The 18,431-nt window shown below is 54.2% G+C and overlaps 1 long non-coding RNA gene across 1 annotated transcript; it reads right to left on the reverse strand.

Moving 5' to 3' along the window:
* Positions 1 to 330: 330 nt before the first annotated feature.
* On the reverse strand, positions 331 to 6,147 carry LOC309873429. Its single transcript, XR_014316354.1, has 3 exons — positions 5,998 to 6,147; positions 4,156 to 4,265; positions 331 to 608 (listed from the first exon to the last, which is right to left on the reverse strand). It is a non-coding gene; the product is annotated as an uncharacterized lncRNA (long non-coding RNA).
* Positions 6,148 to 18,431: the final 12,284 nt, after the last annotated feature.

Here is an 18,431-nt window from a genome sequence, read left to right on the forward strand (position 1 = left end):
CCATCCTTCAGCTCAGGCCGTGATCTCAGGGTCCTGGGATTAAGTCCTGCATCGGGCTCTCTGCTCAACAGGGAGCCTGCTTCCCCTTTTCTCTCTGCCTGCCTCTCTGCCTACTTGTGATCTCTCTCTGTGTGTCAGATAAATAAATAGAATCTTTAAAAAAAGTTATGACTTTCCTCATATATACCTATATAATTGAAACAAAACTCACAAAATAGCATTTAACCTTACTGACTACATTTGCAGGGGAGGAAGAATTTTCCTCAACCTTCTTAGAGTCCCTGCCTGGGTTTGTAAATTAAATTGACAAAGGTAGTTTAACAGAAGAAGAACTTGCAAAGTTATTTAATATAAGTTTTGTGTGACATGGGAGCCTCCACAAGGAAATGAAGACCCAGAGGAATGGACCTGTGTATGTTTATGCAAGGTTTGATGAAGAGCAGACAGCCGTGGAGTGGCATGACAGTGTGAGGTAGGTGTTGTAAACTGCAGGCATCTACCAACGCTTGCTTGTTGGTGTTCTTCTGGGTGATTCCCTGGTCTTCAGTCATAAGAAGGCTCCACTTACGAGGGCACCACTCACATGCAGGTCACGAGAGTTTCATGATCTGTTTCAGGAAAGAAGGGTGAGGAGGGAAGGGGCTCACACTTACCCTTCTGCACCTGCCACTCTCTCAAACTCCTTCAGCTTTAAATACTCAATACGCCAAGGGGACATATTTTGGGGTAGTGTGTCTTGAACCCCATCACAGTGAAATCTAAATATTCCATTCAATTTTATTCGAATTTACTCTGTTCCATTCTGTTCTTCAGATATTTGTTGTAGTCAAATAAATTTTTTCCCAAACCCGCTAATGTTAACAAGTCAGTCTGAAAAAACAGACCACTGTCTTAGAGTTTGCTTTCTGTGGGCACTGAAGCTATGACCTCTCTCCATCTACTTTGGAGATCTCCATGGGTCTGAACCAAGTTTCTTAACCTATTTTTCTTGTTTTTCTACCCCTCCTCCCTCGACGCACACATACTCTTAATCTTTTGCTCTTTGGAGTCATAGAATTGTGAAATGTCAGAGTATGAAAGATACTCTGTATGAAAGTATGAAAGATAGTATGAGAGATATGAGAGAGAAAGAGAGTATGAGAGATAACCCCCCGGGGCTTACAGAACACAAGTTATTGCCGATCTTAGTGCACAGGGCCCCCGACACACCCAGGCCATCTGAGTGATGATCCCACAGCAGCTACCCTTGGCCAGATCAGGGTGGGCTTGGCTCACTGTGACAGAGGCCAGGCTGTCGTGGGTGTGGGTGGGGTTCCACCCAGATCCCTTTCTTGGGCCCATGCCCTATTCCTCATTTACTGTGAGGATCAGCCACTAATGGTTCACAGTTATCCCCTTGCCTGAAGAATCACCCTTGACCCAGCAGAAACAACACCCATCTTCTTGACAAAGCCCAAGAGAGACATTACTAATCAATCATGGGAATGTCCCATAACGCTCAGTGTATACTTCAGCATCCTTCCCAACCCAGGTATCCAATTTTATGTGAGACAAAGTCTATTTAGCAAACATTTTATTTGAAACTTTAAAAGTAAACTTTGAATCCCAGAGAGATGAAGTGGATTTTCCAAGGTCCCATGGCCAGTTGGTGACTAGAGGGAAGTTGGCAACAGACTCCTTGCCTAGGCCATTGCTTTCTCTACTGAGCCTGGGCTTTATTAGACTTTTCCATTTATTCCCTGTCTTCTTAGACCTCGTTCTCCTAACCAAAATCCAGCAATCTCTCACAATTTCACTCTTCATCCACCACCCCTGGACTCCCAGGGGTTAACAAGACCCCAGACCCTTTCCAGGGAGAATCCTACGGAATAGCTGATCCACACAGCACCAGAGCCCAGAGAAAGACCTTCGCTCAGGTGGTGATCCACATCAAGAAAAAGCCCTCTCATCCTGTGGTCCAGATGGAATCAAGGGCCTGGGGTCCCCTTGGCCACCCAAATGTTAGTGACATTTGGCTTGGGCTGTGGGTCCTGGGTCTGGAGAGTTTATGGAAGATTTTTTTTTTCTCCTTCCTTTGCTTGCTTACTTCTTTTAAAATATTTGAACTGGCGTGGGGTGGGGTGTGCTAGGTGGGGTCAGAGGATGGTTTCTGCGGGCCGGGAGAGCTGGCCCCCTGGCATCCAGCCAAGCCAAATATCACTGACAGCTTTCGTCACCCATAACTATACTGAGTGGCAGACGGAGAAGAGGTTAAGACTTGGGCTCTGATGTCAGGCAGACGCGGGTCTAACTCCATCCCTCATATTAGCTGCTTAATCTTGAGTAAGGAAGCCTCAGTGTTTCCACCTGAGAAAGGGAGTTAATGAAGCATCTTTCTCATGGGTGACTGGGCAGTGCAAGCAAAGCCTTTAGCCCAGTGCGGGGCCCATGTCCCTGGGGCTTATGGAACACGAGTTATTGCCGATCTTGGTGCACAGGACCCCCGAATCACCCAGGCCATCTGAGTGATGATCCCACAGCAGCTACCCTTGGCCAGGTGAGGGTGGGCTTGGCTCACTGTGACAGAGGCCAGGCTGTCGTGGGTGTGGGTGGGGTTCCACCCAGATCCCTTTCTTGGGCCCATGCCCTATTCCTCATTTACTGTGAGGATCGGCCGCTAATGGTTCACAGTTATCCCCTTGCCTGGAGAATCACACCTGACCCAGCAGGAGCCAGTGGCTGAGGAACACATGAATCCAAGAGGCCAGGCCCCTTGCCTCAAGGAGGGACCATTTGTGTCCTTTCTATGCCCTGTCACATCTAATGGCACCCTCCCACCCCTTCCCTTTTGTTTGCCCAGTGTTTCTTGAATCCTTCTTTCAAACCTGCTCGTTTTGCTCCCTAATATGCATCCCTGACAGACGTTAAATTTACTTCCTTGTTCGCTTATTGGCTATCTCCCAGGACAGGATTTGGGCTCCCAGATGACAGAGATTCGGGGTGTTGTGTGCACAGCTAGGTGTCTGGCGCTTAGCGCACGCCTGACTCACGGAAGGCCCTGGAAAAACATGGGCTGAATGACTGAAAGAATAAATTGGGCAGCTGCCCAGTGGATGTCTGTAGCCACAAGCTGCCTCTCCAGGAGCCTGTGTTATTTTCTTCCAGGGCAAGGCTGCCGAAAGTCAAGGGTTTGGTCCATGTCTTTACCCATCCTGACCTTGGCTTGAAGGCATTCGGCCATGGGGCTTTGTCCTTTGGCCCGGGCCTCCTTCCACACATCCATGCTCCGCCCAAGCCAGTGCGGAGGTGGCCCTATCGTGGTTCCTAGATCTCAGGCCAGGCCCGTAAGGAGGTAATAGGAGAGGAAGATGGATAAGCCTATCAGGCCTCTGGGGACCCAGACAGGGCCACGTCCTCACTTGTCACCTGTCCGTGTGGCCCCGCTCCCCATTCCAGCCCCACTTCGGTCTCTTTCAGGAAATTGGTACTGGAGTCAGAATCTCAGGGGATTTGAGCTCCCGGGTGCCATGTGCCCCGATCATTCCACCAGCCCGTGGAGCCCCACCCGTGGAGGCGGGAGCGGAGAGAGTGGGAGATGGGTGAATGTGGGCAGGTGTGACTCAGTCTAGGGCCCCCAGCAGAAATAGCAGCTGTTTCTGTGACTCAGCAAAGAGCAGGGTGGAAGTGCTGAGGGCTGGTGTGGGCTGGGACTGGAGCTGAGTGACAGGAGTCTGGGGCGGGGGGGGGGGGGGTGGACTCATGTCCCCCTGCATGCAAGCCAGCAGCCACATGGGCACTGCTTGGAGGAAAAACATCAAGGGACTACACATCCGATGAGCTCCACCCACAGCACCCCCCATTCTCCCTCCATCCCTGGCCCCCACTCCCTTCCTGTTGCTGCTCCAAAATAGAACCCAGCCTCATTCAAAGTCCTCCAGGATGACCCCATCCTCCTCCAGTCCCCCACCTGGGAGATGCCTCCCAATCCTTCTCCAGCCATGTGGGGCCATTTGAATGACCAGAAAGCTCTGTCCCTTCCCTAGTCTGCCAGGCCTTTGCCTGGGCTATGCCCTTCAGTTAGAAGGCCCTCCACCTCCCCCCCTGTTGTAAAATGCAGGTTTTAGTATTATCCACAGACGGTAATGCTAGCAGGTCAGGACATAGTTCACTACTCACCGATCCCAAGAGGAGGGGCGCCCGCATCGTGGGGAGTCTTGCAGGGAAGCACCAGGCTGGGTCAGGAGACAGCAAGAGGAAAACGTAGGCCAGAGCCTCTCTTGTGGTTTCTGCTGGAAGGAATGGGTGGGCAGATAAGCAGACTAGTCTGAATAATTTCAGTAAGCTCTGGGGCCTTAGGGCTAGTCCCTAGCTGTCTGGTACCCAGCCCTGGGGTGATCATGACAGGTGGATGGTGGCTCAGAGCGGGGGAACCCACAGAGGAATAAACAGGGTGGTTGTAGTAGGTCTCTGGTTGGACCGTGCCTAAAGGGAGCACTCACAGGTAAGCTGTTTGTTCTCTCGAGAAACTGACCAACCCCCGGGGAGGGCAGTTTTTGCAGGTCACCGAGGCCCAGATGTCAGAGCATCAGAAACACACAGTTAGTGCACATGCCCCTAACCCATTGGCCAGACTCTCCCGAGGGCCACACTACAGCCATGGTTGAGCCCCAGCATGGACAACTAGAGGGCTCTTGGCAGATGGAGGGTGGATGAGGGGCCACAATGGATGAGGCATGGAGCCAGGCACTGGTGGACAGAACAGTGAACCGAAAGGCAAGACCCCTCCTCTCAAGGAGTTTTGTCCAGGAGGCCTGGCGGACAGCCCACCCACCATCAGACAAACAAGAGAGCCTCAGTTACTGGGAATGAAACACAGAGAGTACTAGATAACATCAGGGAGGGGCGGGAGGAGGGGACTCCATCGGAAAGGGTGGTCAGGGCAGCCTCTCTGAGGAGGTGGCCTGTGGGGGGAGACCTGAATCTGGAGAAGGAGCCGGCCATGCAGAGACTTCAGGACAGAAGATTCCAGCAGGTGAAGAAATGAACGAACGGATCCCTGACAGCCCAAAAACAACCTTGGGTCTAGATTCCCCACCCCTTCCCTGGCGGTGGTGGATTCTGAGGCTCGAAGGACACTAATACCAGCACCTCACATATCAAAAGTCTTCCTGTCATGTCTCCGTCATTAACAGAAATATTCCACAGGGTGACTCGGGCCCTGCGGGCAGGCACTTCCCAGCCTCGGGGTGAGACACCATTTTTAACCTTCTTCGCTGTTTGACTTTTCATCCCATTCGTACCCAGTCGGCGGCCTTCTTGCCAGACTTGTCTCTGATGAGAAGTGAAGTCATTGATTTATAACCCAGGTTGCCGGCACCCCTCGCAGGGGGTGGTAAAGGGCAGTCTTGCTCAGTTGCTGATGTGCTGTCTGGCCAGGGGACTCTGCGACCAGGCCCGGGCCCCAGCTGCCCCAGGCAGAGCCCCAGTTGCTGCCCAGACCCTCCTGGCAAAATTCTTCAGCAAAGCCAGCCTTTAGGGAGGTAAACTGGGGGGGGGGTCCCTTTGGGGTTCTTTGTAAAGCCCCCGTCTTTCCAGGGAGAACCAGGCTGTCCAGCCAAGCCACCGGGATCTACTCTTCAAGGCTGATGGTTGATGAGTAAGAATGAAAGGGGGGAGGCACCGTGTTGACAGTCGGTGGGCAGGCGGGCAGGAAGTGAGGGGGTGTACGAGGTGCCTCTCCCATGCTGGGTGTCGGAGTAGACCTCTTGAGATGCTTGTTGCCTGGGCTCCCAGGGCTATTGCAGCAGCTGCCTGTCCTCCCTTAAGGCTGGGGGCCTTTCACACAGCATTAGTCTCAGTCATGGGGGTTTTTGTACCCCCAATCCCCTGGGAAGGCCCCTGCTGCCAGTCTGGGTCCTAGAGTGGGATTCACCAACAGGCCCTGGAGAACAGATTGTGCAGAAAGATGGGGTATGCAGGGAGGTTGGGAAGGGTAGGAAAGAAACCTTCCCTGAGCACCTCTTTACTTAGAGAAGTAAGTTACTTCTCCAAGGTAGTTCCAAGGTCCTAAGTGTTAGACTTGAACCCAAGTCTTTTCTGCTTCTGACCTCCATGGCATGGTGCTGTTGCCAACTTTTCATTCATTTGTCTGCTGGTCCAGTTTTCAAATATTTCTTGAATCCCCCAGAGAGTGGGAAAAACACAGATTTCAGAGCCCAGAGACTAGAGCCCAGAGAACCCGGGGCCAGAGGCTGTTCCTGCACTGCCTAGGAAAGGGGCCTAAGGCAGATGGCTTTGCCTCAGTTTCCTTATTAGTAAAAAAGGATAATGGCACCCACACCTAATGCAGCTGCCCTCAGGATCAGCACGATCAGGTGACCCTGGCACACAAGGGCCCCACCCACGTCTGGCCCTGGCTTAGGAATTGTAGACAGCCAGATTTGAAGGTCAAGACCTTGCCCTCAAAACACTCAAAGACCCTTGAGGGACAGACAGGTCACAGACATGTCACAGTTGCTCCTTCTAGTAGGCAAGATGGAGTGAGGGCGGAAGCACAGGGTCATGCCATGGACCACTATACTTGGGCACAGTGAGGGGGGTTTCAGGGAAGATGGGCACCTGAGTGTCACCGGAAGGAGATGAGAAGACACGTCATCCAGGTGGAGAGGACAGTATTGGCAAGGCTTGGAGACTGGAAGGCTGTTTGGGGAGAGTGGGGACAGAGTAGATCCATGTTGCTTGATCAAGGGGACCAAGAGAGGGACTGGCAGGGTCTGGGTAGGGAATTAAGCTGAGTGACTTGGGCTGTTACATGAATTTGAACTTCATTCTCTGGGTGCAGGGAAAGGCCATAACATAATCTAGCAGGGTCTTAAGGAGGTCATTCCCGGGGCCGTGTAGAAGATGAATTAGCAGGGCTGAGACTGGGAGCAGGGGGGAACTCCGAGGTCCTGCAAACGCAGCCACGAGGTGAAGAGCAGACAGAGGAGGATAAAAATAAAGCCAATTCATCGAGCACATACTGTGTTTCAGTCACATGCCGAGCGAGTTTTCATTCACCTCTCACTAATGCTTTGAGTCGGGTGCTCTCGTGGCCACTTTCCAGGAGAAGAAATGGTGGTTAAGCAACTTGCCCAAGATCCCATAGCCGGTGAGGCGTAGCACCGGGATTCTGCTTCCAGTGCATCAGAATCCAAAGCCCTGATACATCCCAGACCCTGATGCCCTTGGGGAGAGACAGACGCCAGACGGTGGAGCGATAGACGGGGCGACAGTTGAGCCGTCTAACAGTTCCCGGATCTCAGCATCCCTGCGCTGGGCGTCATCCCCGCCCACCTCTTTCTCCCCCTACTCTGTGTCCGGGGAGGCTGACCACACAGGCAGCAGCCACAGCTCCCCGGTAATCACCCGCTGGCTTCTGGCTGAAAGGGCTTCTGCCCTCAGTAGGGCAGGAGAGCAGAGGGGAGGAGGAGAGGGAGTGACTCCCCGTCAGGCAGGCGCTGTCCCCCCACTGACACCACAGCTCCTTCAGGAGGCCCTCCCCCCCCCTTCCCCCACACTGCGCTGTGCCTGTGCGCCTTCTGGTAGCTGCTTTCCCTCCTGCCCTTTCAAGAGTGGGGGTGGAGACAGCCACCCCAGTTTTCCATAAGGGTCGGTTTGTGAGTCTGGCCTTCAGGAGCAAGGGTAGCAGGCGGCAACTTATCGTGCTGGTGCCCGGCGTCACAGTGGCGGCGGAACAAGCCCGGGGCGGGCACAGAGGATGAAGCTTGGGGGACCGAGCTCAGGGAGAGGTTGACATTTATCCCCAGAGGGTGGGAGCCAGTCAGACAGCAGGGGCTGAATGGGGCTGGAGCCTCTCTTTCTCACACTCCTGGCTGGAAACGGTTAGCACCGTGTCCACCCCCTTTGTCAGAGGGACGGGGTTCTGTGCAGGGAGATCTGTCCTTGGGGAGATGGCTCTGGTCCCCCTGCGGGGGCATGTGGGGCTACCTTTAGGGTTATCAGCCAACTCTTGGTCTGGGAACGGAGTGACCTTCTTTTTTTGAAAAGCCTGTTCATCCCCAGGGCTCTGGCTGGTTGAGGCCCCTGGAGCCAAGCCCCTGGTGGCGGGGAGGCTTTCCAGGAACCAGGGCCCCATCTGGACCCTACCCCCTCCACCCCACAAGGCCCTGGCCTGTGTCAAGCTCCGGAAAAAAGCTGCAAAACCCCATCTCTGAACAAAGGTAGGTCCTTTCAGAGCCAGACGACTTGAGAGCTAGGAAGGGCCTTCCAGAACCCCAGTCCCACTGCCCAGATCAGGACGTGGTTTGCTCAAGAACTTCAGGACTGGCCTTGGCCCAGCCTAGCACTCCTAGCCATCGCCAGCCTCCCTGCGGCTCTCACCTACCAGACTCCACACCCCAAGACCAGGAATAATTGTTTCTCATGAGTCAGCATCCATGTGCCCGCGATGGGTCCTGATCCAGATTTCTACCCCACCTTTGTCCCCCTCCTCCACGGTGGAAGCAGCTGGCTGCCCCATGGCGGGGGCTGCCTGGGCGCGAGACGACCATTTTTCACAGGGCGGAAATTAGATCTGCTTCTCAGGGAGAAGTGTTGTGAGCTGAAATGCCAGCCAGCTGGGTGTGGCGGGGCCTCTTTGCGCTCCATGGGAGCCAGCCACAGGCAGGGAGGGACAGGGAGGGAGGGCCCCCGCCTGGCAGGGCCCTAGGAAGGGGCCAAGGAGAATGTGTGGGTGTAGAACAGGAGCATCAAGAGGTCAAGGGCTCGTTCAGGGTCATGCAGTGAAACCAACACCCCATACTGAGACCAGGACCCCGCCCCCCCCCCCCCACCCCACAGCCTCCTAGCCCAGCACGGGCTTATTTCTTCACTCTACACTTGAACCCTAGAGGGCAAAGGGTTGCAAGTCAACAGTGGCCAGGAGGGGCCTCTCCCTATTTGTACATTCAGATTGGGGGTCTTCTAGCCGTGACAGATTGGATTATTACTCAGCAAATACTTAGCACACTACTGTCCCACTGGGCACTGAGTGACCCCCTCCCTGTGGAAGCTGGGCTTGGCCGTGTGCTGGCTTTGACCAGGAACATTAGCAGACATGGCAGAGCAGAGGTGTGAAGCGTGCTAGTGTGGATGGAGCTGCTCCCTTGCACTCTGAGGGTGCCTGTGAGAGGAGGAACCCGGGGTGGGGGGAGACTGCTGCCCTCCAGCGGGGCTCACAGAATGGACTCATTGTGGAGCAACTTGCAGCTAAACCTGCAGTCTGAGACGGAGCGCCCCGCTGAGCCCAGCCTTGCTCAGGAGAACGGTGGTCAGCCTACAGGCCCATGAGTGTGAGAGTTCCTGCTCACTGGAGTGTGGGGATGGTTTGTTTCACAACATTATCATGGAACTAGCTGACTGATACACAGGCCCAGAGCTAGAGCCAGAGAAAGTGCCAAGAGCTAGGACTTGGACGATCTAGACTCACCACGTTCCTTCCCTGCCACAGCCCCACGAGAGGCGTCGGTAGAGAGAAGATGCTGTGTTTATTCTGAGTTGACTCGAAGAGGCCACACAAATACAGGGAGGGCCCAGCCCCTCTGCCAATACTTCCTACACCTCTGTGTGGAAACTGAGGCTCCTCAGGGAGACCTCCCCAAGGCTTCAGAGCTGGAAACCAGCAGAGCAGAGACCAGAACCTGGTCTCCCAGCACCAGTCTCCAATCTACCAGGCAGCCCAACCCTGAGCAGTTGAGCAGCGAGACCCATGAGGACTGGGACCGGGGGCCTGGCCAGCCACAGGCGAGAGGCAAAGCAAAGTCACCACCTGCCCTGGGTACCGTGCTGTTGGGGCTCAGGGTGTCTTCCATTGCTCGAGAACATGAGGACGGGTTCAAACCCTGCTTGCCCATGGGTAACTTTCTTAACCTCTCTGTGCCTCAGTTTACTTATCTGTAAACAGGGGATGCCTGGAACAGTTCTTACTTACCTCGGGGGGCCTCCTAAGGAGTAAACAAACTACTGTTTGTGCAGGGTCCACATCCCACCAATGCCCCAGGAATGTTAAGTAAATGCCAAGTAGGTCCACCCAGCTCAGCCTTTTAAGACCTGGCTGAAAACATCTCATTTTTACTCACTCTCCCAAATGTTTCCGGTGTACTTTATCTGAGTCAATCCTCACAGTAGTCTTTGAAGAGACATAGGGGCCATGCTTGTCACTCCCATTTTACAGATGGAGAAACTGAGGCTCAGCACGCCTACATCATGATCACACTCTAGTGCTCCAGCCAGGGGGAAGGCAGAGGTGCGGGAATCTCCTGTCTCAGCCCTGCTTGTTCTGACCTGCTGTATGATTTGGGCCAAGGCACTCATCACTCTGCTTCCTCAACCACGAAACAGGAAAGGGGTCACTACCTCACGGGGTTGTCGTCAAGATTAAAAGGCATGGGCGGCATGCCTAGTGTGGCTGCTGACCTGGGACAGGGCTCGGGAAGTGGGAGAAATTATTTAAAAATGGGAGAAGGGGCTGGGCAGATGTCCTAACCCTAGGACAGCTCCCACCCAGCCAGGACCCCAATAGCCTCTCTCAGCGCTGCTGCAAGAATTTTGGGGGGAAAAAACCCTCTCTCTTTCCACCTCTGCTCAGAGCTTCAGGGACCCGACACAAGGGTGAGGATGGAGGAGGGTGTCTCCTGGGAGTCAGCCATCCCTGGGGTCCCACTCCTGCTCCACGTACAAGCTCTCCCTCCTCGGGCAATCCCTCCCGTCTCCAGGCTTAGTTTTCTCATCTGTGCAAGGGGGCAGCAACCTCCACGCTGCGGTGTGGTGAGGAGGGGATGAGCACTCTTAGCTAGGGTTTAGGAAGTCCTGGCCAGGTACTAGTCACTCCTGTACGCATGTCTCATTCTTCTACGGAATAGTTACTGTCATTAACCGCACTTTATAGACACAGAAATGGAGGCTCACTAGGTCAGGGAAACTGAGTCAGGTCCCACAGAACCTGAGGGATCAGTGAGAGCTGTCAGTCCATCAGGGCTACAGAGCTCCCCGGATTTAAAGTCTGGGAACCATGGTTGTGTCCCGACTTCCTGGCCTGAGCTTGGAGGTCTCTGGCTGTTTGTGAAACAGGCCTAAACAGGCACGTGGTTCCAGAGGGGCGGACACGATTCCCTGCCCAGGCCCAATGCAAGGTCATCCCAGGCCCTGGGACCCACACAGAGCAGCCAAGTCTTCCCGCCTCAGCTTTCTTCCTGGCTTGGTGGTAACTATGACCTCCCCACGGTCTGATCCTTTGCTTCAGTGCACACCATGGTGTTGCCTCAGTGTGCGGCCCCTTGGGCCCAGGACAAATGGCTCCCTTCACTCTGCGCCACTGCAGGAAGCCCCTTGGCCCCAAGCAGCTCCCTGTCCATGGTCCTGTGGCTCCAGGGGAAGGCTGGCCCAGACTAAAGTCACTGATCCTGGCCCGAAGGACCCCTGGGACCAGCTGGTCCCCTTCCCGTTTGTCAAAGACCAGGAAGTGGAAATGCAGACACTGGCAGGGCTCCATCCAGATACACCAGAGCTTAGAGCGGGGTCGGGGGCAACCTTGAACTCAGCGATGGAAGAGTGGCAGGGCAAACAGCTGTGTTAATGGCTTGCCTTTCACCCAATCGTCCATCCAGCCCTGCAAGGTGGGTGCTACTGTTCCCATGTTCCAGAGGAGGGAACGGAGGCACAGAAAGGTTAAGTGGTTTATCTAAGACCACATAGGTAGTGACGGTCTAGGGATTTAAACAAGATCCCTCCCAACTCCAGAACCAGTGCTCTTCTCTCTCTGTCGCATCCTGTCAACTGCATATGGAGTGCATGGGGCCAGGACTGCCCACCGAATTGACTGGGTCTTCTCGCCACTGCCACCGCCCGGAAAACCTGGGGAAGATCGTCTGCTGAACCCATCAATCTGGGCTTCTTCTCCATGGGCCATCCATTACCCTATCTTTTCCCGGAAAGGTTCACAGCCATTTCAAGCTGCCAGTGACACAGAGGAAAAGGAGCCCTCCCCTCCCCAGTCTCCTCCCTGTCTCCCCCCCTCCTTCCTTCTTCTTCTTGTCCTATGGTCGCACTGGTCCCTCCAGACACTTCCTCTCCCAATCCCCACCTGTCAGAATCCTGCCCACTTGCAGGGAGATAGAAGTTCAAATCCCTCAGCACCTTATCTGAGCTATGTGACCTTGAGCAAGTCACTTTTGCTTGCTGAGCCTCAGGTTCCCTTGCAGGGATATTGGAAGACTGCACGTCAAACAGTCCGACGATGCCTTACCTGGTATCAGCGGCAAGGGGTGGAGGTGATGACTCACAAGGCCAAGGGCAGCTTGGGGCCTGGGCAGGGCAGACCCAGGAGGGTGTGGCTTAGATGCCAGAGAGATCAGTCGTGACCAAACTGAGTGAGACCAAACAGTAAGGCATTCCAGCCAGCAGGCAGCAGCTGGTGCCCCAGAAGGAGTGGCCAAGTGTGCCGCGGGTCGATAGGGCCCAGGGGGGTAGCGGGTACCACACTGGACCTGGTCACCAGGCTGAGGTTTAGGGGATAGATTCACAACAGGTCTCCGACCATATGTGTCCCTACCTTACAGATGTGGAAAGCAAGGTAAGTAACTTTCCCAAGATCACCCAGCCAGAAAGTGGCAAATCCAGAATTAGAACACAAGCAGTCTGTTAATCAAACACTCTCCACGCCAGCCCACCATGGATTGGAAATGAAGTCATAGCAGGCCATTATGTGCTCTGTCCTGAACCTCAGATGAGCCAGGATGTAGACACATTCCCAAGGGAAGCAGGAAAACCAGGCTGATGGCCAGCCAGCCCCCTTCTACCCCAGGCCGCCAAATTCTTCCTCCCTCTGACCCGCCCTGGAGCACGAGAAAGAGGACAGGCTCCAAAGACAATTTCTAACAATTAAAAACTAAAGAGAGGAAACAATTAAATGAACAGGAGGGGCCCTGGGCCCTTGAACTTGCGGGGGTGTGTTGGCAGCAGACCCTAAGTCACCCCCACGCTCAAGCTTCCTTATTAAGTTTAGACTCATGGAGCCGGGGGCCCCGGGCAGCCTGTAAAGGAATTCGGGACCAAATCAGCACCATCAGCCAGGAATGTGCTGCTGGGGGTCCCAGAGCTCCGCCCAGGACCATGACTCTGGACGCAGTGACCTTTTCTGGCCAGTGAGAACAGTCCTGCCGCAAAAGGGGAGGGGAGAGGCCACCCCAGTCCCCCAGAGGCTTCCTTGGGTGGCTGGCTGGATTCTTTCCCCTCCTCTTGGCACAGCAGGCCATAGCCTTCCTCATGTCTCATGGCTGGGCTCACCAGCTCACCCGGCCTTCAAGCCTGGAGACCACCCATGCCTCTTCCCCCGAGAAGGCTCCCAAGCCCCTTCCTCTGAATTATCCACAGGGGGCCCTGCTCTCCAGGCTCCCTTCTCTGGAAGAACAGCCCTCCTCTCTCGAAAGCGGGGCCTGAAGACTTGGGAAGAAAATCTCGTGGAGGGGCTGCTTCCTCGCTACCGTGTAGGGCACCCAGCCCTCCCTGCATGACATTCTACACCATGGGAACACTGGCCCCAGAGGTGCGAGGCAAGGTGTGCGGTCCTTTAGGACAGTGATTGCCCTGGGAGTTCAAGGTGACCCAGGGCAGGATGGAGAGTCTGAGGGGCCAAATGGAGGAGAAGAACCCAGGGCGGGGGGTGGGGGATGCGCGGATGTTCCAGGGACTGCTGGCCACACTTACACAGCCTGCAGCCCGGCTTCTGGCCCAGGGCCAAAGGCTTTTTTTTTTCCTCTGGGTGGGGACAGGGAAGAGGGTAGACCATCCCCTGCTTCCAGCATGCCCTGTGGCCCCCTCGGTCCCTGAAAGCAAGCGGTCTCACTTGCTGGTGTTGCTGTCCCCACCTGCACAGCAGGGCTGCCGGCTGGACCAAGTCTCCTTCCATATAGAGTACAACCCCTTGTGAAGGCAGACCCAGGGACACCCAAAGCGGACTTGGCTTCAGAGCTGGGCTCTGGTCCCTGGGACCTAGAACAAGGGGCTGGGCCCTCTGGACCTCAGTTTGTCCATCTGTAAAAGGGAGTGAGACTCGAATTGAAATGGTGGAGGGGAACATGGTCTCTGCCAGCACTAAGAACCAAAGCTAAACATTGGCCGGGAGCCCACACCGTAAGCACATTATTTCATTTCATTGTCACCCACGTGGATGGCAGGGGGCTGGGATCTTCCCCTCCCAAGGGATGGGGAAGCCGAGGCCGGAGCGGAGCTAGGATTTTCAGGTGGGGAGTCATACCCCGTCCTTGCACTTTCCCTCTCCGTCCTCTCCCTTCTCCCCCTGGTTCAGGCTTTTGGGGCTCAGGCTGCACAGGTCAGTTGGAAAGAGGGTTGAGCCAACACGGTTCCCACTTACCCACCCCCAGGAGCTGGCAGTCACCCTATGGCCTACCCAGAGGGTCTGAAACCACCCACCCCCAGCCCCCATCCCAGGGAAGACTCTTTGGGTGGAGGAGGGAGGGAACACCATCTCCACCCTTGGCCTCCGCCTCCCATAACCCCTCAGTCCCCCATCCCAAAGGAAGCCCTGTCTGCTCCCCTCCTCTTTCCTTTCGGCCCCTCCCCTCCATCCCTCCCACAGAGGATTTATGGTTTTAATAATGCAGACTTTCTCCACCAGTCTCCCTTGCTGTTTAGTCCCCTCTAAAGATCCTTAAAATTAAAACACTAATCAGGAATTTATTTTCTCATCAATCCTGCCCTTCGGGTTATGAGGCCCGGGTGTTTTCACAGCCCGCTGGCTGGCCGCGGGGAGGGCTCCTCCAGAGTAGGCTAGCCGGCACCGGGACGGTGGTAGCGGGGTAGAGAGAACCGGCAGAGGCAGAGATAGGCCATCAGGCCGAGGTCAGAGAGAAAGGGAGAAGGGGCGTCCTGTGGAGACTTCGGACGGTGCCCTGGCCCAGCCGAGGGCCCCACGTGGTGGAGATGAGAGGGAGAGAGAGAGGGATGGACAGAGAGAGCTGCAGGCAAGAGGAGGCTGGTGGTTAGAACCCTGGAGTCGGAGCAAGGAGGGAGGGTTCTGGAAGGGGAGACAATAGGAGATAAAGGGAAGCAAAGCAGACTGGGGGCGGGCGGGGGATAGAAGACAGAAAGCAGACCAGCTGGGAGCTGAAGCAACCCACCCTCCTCAGGGGAACCTGCCCTCCCACTGTTTCTCACCCATGGGCAGTGGGCAAGACCACAAGGTCCATGAGGGTGAGGCCCCAGGTTTTACCCCTGTGATTTCTGCAGACGTGAACTGGGTGGCCTGATTCCTGGTACCAGGATCCTTCTGGCTCTGAGACCCTGCTAAGTCCTTCCTGAAGCCCCTGGGAGGCCTTCCCCTCCCCCTTCACTCTCCCCTGGAGTCGCAGAAAAACTTGCTGCTTCCCAGCCCCAGGCCTGACCCTCCTTTTGTTATAGCATCTCCGAGAAGGAAAGCATCCCCTCTCCCAGCCTGCTCACCACCCAGAGGGGCCGTTTGCAAAGGTGTTTCTATTGGTCCTTTACTGTTCCCTGTATAGGAAGCCTTTGAGATCAATCAGGTCACTAAGCCCAAACAAGGAATCTACTGCCTGCTTTCCCTCTGACTGGCTGGGTGATGGTGGGCAAGTCATTGGGCCTCTCTAAGCCTCGGGCTTCTTCATCAAAAGGGGTTTGGATGATCTGTACAACCTCTTTGTGCTCTAATGCACAATAGTCGTTGATGTCACCATTCTAGAAGCCCCAAAACGCTGTAAAGAAATGGGAAATGTGTACTTTGTTCACTTACTCTTTTCACAACAAGAATTGGGGCCTACTAATGTGCTATGCTAGGCATTGGGGAAATCACCCTGAAGCCCTGGACCTGACCTTGGTTCGTGGTGAAGTCATCACCTCCTGCAGCCTCAATCTGTTCATCTGTAAAATGGGCACTCATCCTGCTGCAAACATTACTGTTCTGGGAAAAGCCTTTGTCAACTGATGGCAGACATCAAAAAGAGCCATCCAGCATGAGAAGGGCATGGTAACTTTCTCAAAAACTCGTTCTGCCAGCTCGCAGTTCTCCCGGGCCCTGGATGGCCATTCCCTCTGACTCAGGCTGCGTGGATGCCAGGGGCAGACCCCAGCCTCATAGACTTTCGGATCTGGGAAAGCAGGAAGAATGGGGAGCTTACAGTAGAGTCAGTGACCTGAGCTGGAGTCTCCGCCACAGCTCCTGCAAGGTCAGTGCCTTGGGTCAGTTACTGTTCTTTCCCGGGTCTCAGACATGCCTTCCATGTAGCATAAACGGTCTTGGCCTCCCCTGGGGCGAGATGTGAGAACTGAATGGGGTGAAGTGCAGGTGGAAGGGCCAGCCCACAGCAGGTGTTCTGAGAACGCTGTTCAGGGCAGGGTTTAAGCCAAAAGAACGCCAAGGGCAAGAGTACCAGGTGTCCTGGTACTGGCTCAAGGAGCAGGGGACTGTGGCACAGCCCACCTTGGGGAGGCAGTGGGGGCTCTGGGCTCTGAGCCAAATGAGGCCTTTCCTGGGGCCAGCATTAGCATTTTCCAAGATGATTCAGCAAAACCAGGGGGCTTAGCTAGGCCTCCCCTTTCTGCTGAGAAGCTTGTTCATGCCACAGCCCAGCTTGTCTGCCTGATAGGAAATCAATGTGTTTATGATCCAAGGCCTCTTGCACAAAAAGAGGAGGGAATAATTGCTCTTCTGAGATCTGAATAGCGGCGTGCCCAATCTACTGATTTAACTCACTGGGCACCCGCCCAAGCCAGAATCTTTCCTCTCTTCCAGTCAAAGCATTCAAGAACAGTAGAGCCCAGGACAATGACCCAAGGACTTTTCCTACTCCTATCCTGAGGGATAAATGAGCCCTCTGGGGATCCCTCTCCCTGGAAACCAGTGTCTATCAAATGACACAACCTGAGAAAAGGAGTTTTGTGGTGTCCCCAAGAGGTTTGGAGTCGTGAAGTAATAGAGACATGGTCTGTAACTTAAACTCCTGCAAGAAGTAATATGTAGTTTATGGGAAAAGGTAGGCTTTGACGGGAGGGATAAAGTAATTATACTGTGTGATGTCTTATTTGTGTCATAACCCCATGTCCAGGATGGCACAGGGTACTGCTCTCTGGTGTAATAGGGACTTGGAGGTAGAGCTAATATTGTAGAAGCTAATAGAATTCATAAGGAGGCTTGTGATCAAATGCCTTGGGTGAGGGAATCGAAACACCTTCAGGATGTTATGCATGTGGAGGAGAATTGGCCTGAAGATTGAGATTTGGTTAATAATAGGTGGATTATAGGGAGTGCGTGGGTGACCCAGTCGGTGGAGCTTCCAACTCTTGGTTTCAGCTCAGGTCATGATCTCGGGGTTGTGGGATCGAGCCCAGCGTTGGGCTCCACAGTGAGTGTGGAGTCTGCTTGGGATTCTCTCTCTCTCCCTCTGCCCCTGCTCGCTCACTCTCTCTCTCGGAAAAGAAAAAAAAAAAAAACACCAGTAGATGGATTACAGTTAATCACTCAACAAACATACCATTAAGTGGCCATAGATCAGGGAGGCAAAATAAAATCACAAAACTATGAAAAAATCTGTGCCAGTATTATTGGATAATTCAGTTTGTTTAAATCTGTCCCCATGCCCTCACCGGGTATCACCGATGTTTGATGTCTGAGCATTTTAATTGCTGTCAAACTATGGTAGTTTTGTCATAAAAAGACCTGGCCTGTGGGACAAAAGGGCAGGCTCCTCTGTGAGCTGTTCTGCCAGTGCCCCTGCGTGGGTCTACATGGACCGAAGGCCGGGCAGTAAGCACGCGGGGGCAATCGCGTCACTCTGTAGCCAGGTGATGGTGGGGGTTCAGAGCAGCCCCATCTAGCCTATAAGCATTGCTAATGGGGAACAGTGAGATCAATGATTCCCACCTGGTCTTGGTGAGCCCCCTGAAGGACTCTGTCCAGGAAACTGGTTATGTAACAGGGAAATGCTTACCTGACCAGCAAATAAGAAAATACCTAAACCAAGACTCGCCCCCAGGTGGGAGGAGTTCTGTGCCAATGGCCTTAGAGAGGGAGGCTGGTAGGAGCCTTCCCTTGGCCACACCACGACCCCAGCTGGGAAGCATAGCCTGGCTTCCACACTGTCACGCTATGCATCCTTTTCCCGTAACAAACTGTGGATTCGTGAGTGTTGTCATCTGGGGTCCTGTGAATCTTCTTTGACAATCGAATCCAACTTGGCTGGCAGGATGAAAATTTAAGCATCTATTTTCTGTATTATGTAGATGGAGCAACTGAAACCCTGAGAAGGAAAATGACTTATCCACAGTCATGTAGCAGGTGTGTGATGGAGCTCAGACTGGCCTCAGAAACTCAGCTCTCAGTCCAGAGACTTTAGTCTGCTTTTTCCTCCAACACTTGATCTTTGGAGGGAAGCAGCTACCTT

Source organism: Mustela nivalis, assembly GCF_964662115.1.
Source record: "Mustela nivalis genome assembly, chromosome: 9".
NCBI lineage: Eukaryota > Metazoa > Chordata > Mammalia > Carnivora > Mustelidae > Mustela > Mustela nivalis.